Here is an 8,553-nt window from a genome sequence, read left to right as displayed (position 1 = left end):
ATATATATATATATATTTAAATGTGTGAGATTAGTACACCACCATTACATGTCTAGAAGTTAAAAGCGATAACTTTATTATTTAAAAAAAAGTCATACATAAATGTAGAAAAACTATTAAACTTCATTTAGTTTTGATATGTTATTCAATATCTTATTGCAATAAAAATTCAATCAGCTAGGTTAAAAAGCAACTTACATTTAAAGACTAATTCTTCCACCGATGAYGGTGCAATGCATTCTGGGATGCCGGCGCAATGCATTCTGGGATACTGTAGGTTGCGTAGTGTGCTCAGATGCAGCCGACAAAACCTCGAAAACATCGGCCATATTTGTCGACCGCATTCATAGGCACCAACAAATTGGGACAGCCTACGGCGCAGGGGAGTGACTTCAGTGGCCGATGAATGCAGTCCACATCGGCTGCAACCCATGAACTGAGACACAGCCTACATGTAAACAAACTGTACAAAATGGTGTCTCAGGAAAACCCGGTCTCAGCTGTTCACCCAGTGAGTTCTTCTCACACAAACAACATGTCTGCTGAAAGCAGAGACCTCACAGATTCTAAAAHWATAAGTTTCATCACAATCCAACCAGAATTCACTCAACTAGCAACAAAAAAAGAGAAGACCTAGCACTCATATTTGAAAATTATTAAACATGTTTTCTTACCTTTGTATTTTTTTTCCTCCAAATCATAAATCCACTGGCATAAACTTGTATTTACAGAGCAACTATATTTCCCGGTATGAGTTTCAAGTAGTTCCTCCTCCAAAATTGCCCCGTCTGACCCAATTACAAAATGTTCATTGGACGAAGGTGAAAGTCTTTCAAACTGCGTCACAGACATTCCTCTCCTTATAGCGTGCGATTGGTCAGGTTTACATGAATGTGTTGTAGATAGCTTGATTCTACTGGTTCCAAGGATGAAAAGGAGGGGTAATTTATAGTAAGTTATAGTCCCGCGTAAGGCTGGCTGCTCCTCCAAGCTAAAAACACGTTTTACACGTAAAGGGCAGTGTCACTCACTGGACTTACGGTTATGTCCACATGCCGTTTAAAAATAAAAATATAAAATGTGTCATTTTTGCTAATTAGATAATTTATTTATCAAGATTATTAACTTTTGTAACTAAAAACTTTTTTAAAATCTACTTTTGTAGGTGGTGCCAAAATGTGCCAATCTGTGCCAAAAAACCCTAAATATTATTTTTACTAAAACCTCTGTAACTTTGTTGTAGTTTACTTCAGTAGCATGAGGTTTTGTGCAGGTAATGTCCATGAGTGGATTCATGGTTTCCAAGAGTTTTTAGCCTTATTCATTAGTATAGATACAGTATAATGCAGAAAAACCTCAGGCGAGGGGATAAAACAAGCAATTTTTTTCTATGTTCCATCCTCAGTATCTCTGAAAGAAAAGCATATGATGTAATACTTACACTCCTGATGAAATCTCCCAAGTATTAGCTTTATTTTGACATCAGTGGTATTTATTTGGTGTTTTTAGGGGTTGAGATACACCGAGTTATATTTGGGCATGCTTTTTCAAGCACAAACTTTAAGAAAACCCCTTGGGGCTTATAAGGTTAATTTTCCCTACTGGGTCTGCTCTGCTTTTGCTCCAGCTTGTATATTAGGCTTTCCTCAGACATCATGCAAGATTACTGCAAGAAAAAGAGACCATAAAATTTTTTCTCACACAGAGCCATGCACATGAACATGTAGAAGACCATGTTGCGAAAAAATACACCCGCACAGATGTAGGCATGTGAGTGAAGCCAAAGGTTTGCAGCAGCTGGTTTATCAAACAGGACAAATATTGTTACTGACTAATAGCCACCGAGGTGTGTGTACTACCAGGGGAGATTAATCCATTCGTGTGTGAGATTGTGTGAGTGATGAAGATGCTGTTGGTTTTCTAATTGCTTCCTTTAGTGGCTGTTTCCTGACTAATGAGCCTCAAAGAGCATTAGCAGGTAAAATGTGTTAGAGGTAGGAGAGTGTAATCTGTTTAGCTGTAATGTAATGTCACCCAATCTGAAGTGACCTAATCTTGACGGGATGCTCTGACCTACTGCAAGAACACCATGTCTGCTCTGCTCATTTGTCTGGGTTATTGTTCAGGTTAGGGATTTTTCTAAGCACAATCAATTTTAGTGTTCTAGTATGACCAGTACAACTTATGTTGCGACACAGTGCCGATATGCAAATGGTATATAAGCACCAAACACAAAACAATTCCCCTCTTTATCATTCAGAGCGATTCATGGTTTGACTTGGGTCAATGTTATTCAGTGTAAAATCAAAGTAGAAATCATAAAAGGAATGCATAATGCCCACTACGTTACACGCAAAAGTTTGAATAAAAAATTAGCACTTTCTATTAGCTATCGGTGTATGTGTTAATTTTCAGCTACTGCTACTGCAAGTTCAACTCAGCTACCTTCCATTTGGCTTAACCAACGCTCCAGCAGCGTTTCAACGATGCATGGAAGRAGTCCTGTTAAAGCGCTCCACAGGATTCCCCTGGGGATGGTATGGTGTAGTGCGTACTTTGTCTGCTCCTATCAATGTGCACAGTTCTTTGATTGTGTAGGACTCGAAATCCCGCCCTTGATCACTATGAAGGCGACTGGGAAAACCAAAATAAACTAGGAAATTCTCCCAGAGAGTTTTAGCTACAGTTCTGGCTTTCTGATCCTTTGTGGGCACGGCCACTGCAAACTTAGTAAAGTGGTCCGTAATGACGAATATGTTCCTGGTATCTCGGCTATCAGGCTCGAGAGATAGGTAGTCCATGCAAACAAGCTCTAATGGATAAGTTGTCTTGATGTTTAACATGGGCGCTGCACGCTGTGGCTGAGCCTTTCTCCTAAAACAGCGTTCACATGTTTGACATTTCTTTTCAATGGACTCTTTCATTTTAGGCCAATAACACCGGGCACGAGCAAGACTCAGCACACGCTCAGGGCCTAAATGACCAACTTCATCGTGAAAGCCTTTCATAGCTCTTTCTCTGTATTTCTCAGGTAGGACAAGCTGGTAGATTTGGCTGCCCCTGTCATGGCACTTCCTATAGAGAATACCATCTACCATCTCAAGTCTTTCCCACTCCCGAAGGAGTAACTTCACTTCAGGCTGCTCATTCTTTAAAGTTTTGAAGTGGGGCTTTTGACCTCTCTCTAAAAATGTAAGGACTTTCCCAATTGAAGGATCATGTCTTTGTGCATCATGCCAACTTTCTCTTGTCATGCCAGGCAAGGTATTTTGTCCTTGGCCAGAAAACAAGTCAGGTACAGAAGATGCATCAGCAGCGAGGGATTCAGCAAGGACAGGTAAGTGTGACATTACCAGATGATGTTGGCATATTGCAGAAACTGCATCAGATGGAATCTCCCCCTCTAAGATGCGTTTTGCCATTGTGTTGATCCTTTCCTTCTCTTGTAGGAAGTCATAGTCCTCTTGAGGAGCTGCCTGGGGTCTCCTTGACAGCCCGTCCGCATCACCATTCTTGWGACCAGCTCGATACTTGATGTTAAACCTRAAGGTTGAGAGGGCCGCTAGCCAGCGGTGTCCGGCTGCATCGAGCTTAGCACTTGTAAGGACATAAGTAAGCGGATTGTTATCAGTCAGGACAGTAAAGTCTGTACCATACAGGTAATCACAAAACTTTTCACAAACTGCCCATTTTAATGCTAAATACTCAAGTTTGTGAGCTGGATAGTTTTTCTCACTTTTAGACAARCCTCTGCTAGCATAGGCTATGACCCKAAGCTTCCCATCCTGCTCTTGATAAAGGGCTGCTCCCAGTCCTTCACAACAAGCGTCAGTATGTAGCACATATGGGAGCTTGGGGTTTGCAAAAGCGRGTACAGGGGCTGATGTTAACCTGTCAATCAGYATTTTAAAAGCAGATGTGCAATCTGGTGTCCACTCTTTTCCAAAGGGTGTTTTGGAGCTCGACCCAATGTTAGGCCTTTCCCTTTTGTACACTTTTCCCCCTTTTTTAGGAGGGTAGTACCCTGCAGTGAGAGCATTTAGAGGTTTGGCGATCTTTGAATAGCCSTCCACRAATCGCCTGTAGTATCCAGCAAATCCAAGGAAACGCTTTAACTCCTCTCTATTTGCTGGACAGGGCCAATCTTTAAGGGCAGACAGTTTATCTGGGTCAGTGTGCACTCCTTGAGAATCCACAACATGTCCAAGGTATCTCACAGATGATCTGAAAAACTGGCATTTTTCTGGCGATAACTTCAGGCCATAACTCTTTAGACGATGCAGCACCTTCATGAGTCTCACCTCATGCTCTTCGAGAGTCTCAGAAAATACAATGAGGTCATCCAAAAAAAMCAGAACTTCACTCAAATGCATGTCACCTACACACTTTTCYATAAGGCGCTGGAAAGTGCTGGGTGCATTTGTGACACCTTGTGGCATRCGATYRAACTCGTAAAAGCCTAGGGGGCATGTGAACGCAGTTTTGGGTTTATCTGCCTCTGCCATTTCCACCTGGTAATATCCAGACTTAAGATCCATCACTGAGAACCATTTCGYTCCACTCAGRGCTGAAAATGTCTCCTCAATGTTGGGAAGGGCGTATGCATCTTTTACAGTGCGGCTATTAAGCTTCCTATAGTCGATGCATAGCCTTATCTTTCCATTCTTCTTTTTTACAATAACCACTGGGGATGAGAAGGGACTGTCTGACTCTCTTATTATGTCAGCATCCAGGAGCTCTCTTAGATGCTGTTTGACTGCCTCTYRATCACAGGGGTGTATTGGTCTTGAGCRCTCTTTGAAAGGTGTTTCRTCTTCAAGACGTATRTGATGCTTTACTACTGTGGTATGACCAAGAGACAGTTCATCCACTGCAAACACTTCTGACATRGAGTTGAGTTTATTTTCAATGCSTCGCTTCCACTCCTCTGGCATTGGAGAGTCATCCAAATTGAATGAATGCTTGATTTTCAATTTTRGGGAATTGTCTTGGACAGTGGAGTTCAGGGACATTACACTCTGGACAGCAGAAATTTCACCAATGACACATTTTGGGTGTAAAGTGATAGCATGACCTGTGACATTACTAAGGACAACAGGAATCTTGTTTGAGGCTCTCGTGTTGATGTTAATTAGTGCACACTGGAGGAAAAGCCCACCTGGCAAAGAAAACTCAGATGGTTCAAGAATGAAGGAGTTATTAGGATTTGTTTTTTCCACTCTTACATCTCCAAAAAGGCACATTTTATGTCCAGCTGGAATGTTAATGGGCTTATGTCCATGCAGTTTAACTGGACAAGGTTTAGTTCCACTTCCGTAGGCTCTGGCTACATRTTGGAGCAATAATGCAAGGCTGTCTGACCTTTTGAGAACATAGACTTGTCATGACTGATTCCACAAGAGTAAAGCTCTAGCAAGACATTAGTGCCAACTAAAACAGGAGTCTTGCTATTGAACAAGCATTCTGGAACAATGAGGGCTAAAACCTGCATTTGCTCTTCTGTCCCAATGATATTTTTTGGAAAAGTGAGAAGGACTTCTACGTACCCAAGGTAAGGCACTGTCTGCCCCCCTGCCCCCTCAACTTCAAGAATGTTATGTATGGGCTGAATGGGTATGTTTGCCAGGTATCTAGAGTGGAAAGTCTCTGATATTGTTACTTGAGACCCAGTGTCTAAGATACAGTTCATATTGCCTCCTGAACTTGTGGGCCCTCGCTGTAATTCTACAATATCTCTAGGAGATGTGATGAAACTGGGATTACTGCTGTTATCAGAGGAACACTCATTGTGAATCATTATTACAGGACTTGTCTGGTCTATGGCTCCTGGTCGTCCCGTGGCAGGGGCCTCTRCAAGTTTAAAGATGATTTGAGGGCTGCTTGGCGAGCCCAAAATCTGTCTCGTTTCTCCCTGAGCTCTACATTCTTTTTACGGACCAACCCTGGGTTGGGCTCAAAAGTACACTTAGCCGCAATGTGGCCATCTCCACCACACTTAAAACAGAACCATGGCTTAGGGGGGATTGGAGTCTGGGCCGTTGGGTCTCTGTTAGAAGCATAAGCAGCTAAANTAGGCTCTGGCTACATGTTGGAGCAATAATGCAAGGCTGTCTGACCTTTTGAGAAACATAGACTTGTCATGACTGATTCCACGAGAGTAAAGCTCTAGCAAGACATTAGTGCCAACTAAAACAGGAGTCTTGCTATTGAACAAGCATTCTGGAACAATGAGGGCTAAAACTTGCATGTGCTCTTCTGTCCCAATGATATTTTTTGGAAAAGTGAGAAGGACTTCTACGTACCCAAGGTAAGGCACTGCCTGCCACCCTGCCCCCTCAACTTCAAGAATGTTATGGATGGGCTGAATGGGTATGTTTGCCAGGTATCTAGAGTGGAAAGTCTCTGATATTGTTGTTACTTGAGACCCAGTGTCTAAGATACAGTCACATATCACATCTCCTAGAGATATTGTAGAATTACAGCGAGGGCCCACAAGTCCAGGAGGCAATATGAAACTGGGATTACTGCTGTTATCAGAGGAACACTCATTGTGAATCATTATTACAGGACTTGTCTGGTCTACGGCTCCTGGTCGTCCCGTGGCAGGGGCCGCTACAAGTTTAAAGATGATTTGAGGGCTGCTTGGCGAGCCCAAAATCTGTCTCGTTTCTCCCTGAGCTCTACATTCTTTTTACGGACCAACTCTGGGTTGGGCTCAAAAGTACACTTAGCCGCAATGTGGCCATCTCCACCACACTTAAAACAGAACCATGGCTTAGGGGGGATTGGAGTCTGGGCCGTTGGGTCTCTGTTAGAAGCATAAGCAGCTAAACTTTCACTTTGGGTAAGTGTTTCACTTCGGGCAAGATTGCTTCTTGCTTCTTCAGGTCTTTACTCCTGTTTACTTTGTTGAACTAGTGTTGCAACTTGCTTCCGGAGCTCAGCTACRTCCTTTTCAAGTTTAGTACTTGTTTCAGGTTTCTTTGTTGTGGTTGTGGGAGCAGGTTCAGGCTCAAATACTGGCAGAYTCAAAACTGAATGGACATGTGCTGCTGCTTTTGTGTTTCCAAGATGCTTTTTCATACGATCCATTTTGGCTGCTCTCTTATCCTCCTCTGTTCTCAAAAGTAAAAGCAGTTCAGGGAAGGATGGGGGGGGTGGCCTTCCGATGCTCAAGCTGGAGCCCAATGATAAGACTCTGGTCCCAGCACCCTCTACAAAATTGCCGAAGYATGTACTTGTCAGCTTCAGTGGCTGAAACTCCCCCTCTAGATATGGCTTCAGTTAGAAGGTTTTGGAGGCGATTCAAGTARGCGGAGGGTTTTTCACCTGAGTTTTGGTTAGAGCCAAGGAAGGTAGCAAATAGCTCCTCACCATCTTCAACCACTCCAAATGCTGACTCGAGTTGAGTGAGGTAAGCCTGGGGGTGTGCAGTTGTACCAAGCAGTTTAACAATRTCAGCTGCTGGGCTGAGGAGACTCTCTAAAATTCTCCTTACTTTTTGTGAGTCAGAGAGTGACACATCATTGAGAAGCAAATCCACTTGGGTACGCCATGCATCATAATCAACCTCACCATTTGGCTTTGGCAGCCTTCCAGAGAAAGTCCGGATCCTGCTTTGACTATAGCTAGATGGTGTGGCATCACTCCGAATGAAATGTTCAACTATAACCTTTTGGACATGTGGTGGGTTTACTGTACCTTGATCAAAAGCAGGCATAAATGTGGCAGCAGTGGATGGGATGCTGCGGGTGAGTGGATCTGGGGAGGCTGGCTCAGATGTGTTAGGTTGAATTCCACCAACCTTTTCATTGTTGTTGGTGAGAGCAGGACCCTGCTGGTCAGAAGGCTGAAACTGAGTATCAGGACTCTGAGAAGTAGAARTTTCCAACTGGGRCTTTTGCAACTCGTTMTGGAATACATCCCAAAAACTACTTTTACTTGTTCCGRCAAGTAAGCTTAGTTCAGCTAGACATTTTTGAGCCAATTCTCTTCCAAGTTCTTCCTGGCACATTTCACGAATAGATTTGACATACCAGTTTACACTCGGGTCATTAGGGCTTGCCCTGTTACCTAGTTGCGCTGGATCGAGCCTGGATATAGCTCGGTCAGATGAATACTCAATGAGAGCACGACCTTGTGGCTGGTCCAGGTCATCGGGAATTCTCACTATCTTTTTAATGTCTCCATTAACATTAAAGAAATCCTTAATCTGATCATCAGCATAAGCTTCATCTACGCCCGAGACAAAAAGACAGCTAGGCCCATGTACATCAAACTGGTTGCAGAGATCCATTTAGCAAAGAAAAAATGTAACTACTTAAATAACGTTTTTTTGTTTTTGTTTTGTTTAGTTTCAACAACTCAATTTTAGAAATCTGTGGTACAATGAAAAAATTCTAGGTTTTGTGTTTTTTTTTATCTTGGGGTAGAGTCCATCCTAAGTGCTAAACCAACTTCTCCTGGCTGGCTCGCCACTTTTGTAACCCTCCCAATGTTACTGCTTTTACAAGTTCTAAAGATCAGAGGATAGGGTTATCTACGTCTAGGTTC

This window comes from Austrofundulus limnaeus, unplaced genomic scaffold (assembly GCF_001266775.1).
Source record: "Austrofundulus limnaeus strain Quisiro unplaced genomic scaffold, Austrofundulus_limnaeus-1.0 Scaffold847, whole genome shotgun sequence".
Taxonomy (NCBI): Eukaryota; Metazoa; Chordata; class Actinopteri; order Cyprinodontiformes; family Rivulidae; genus Austrofundulus; species Austrofundulus limnaeus.
Note: the sequence above shows the minus strand (reverse complement) of the source record.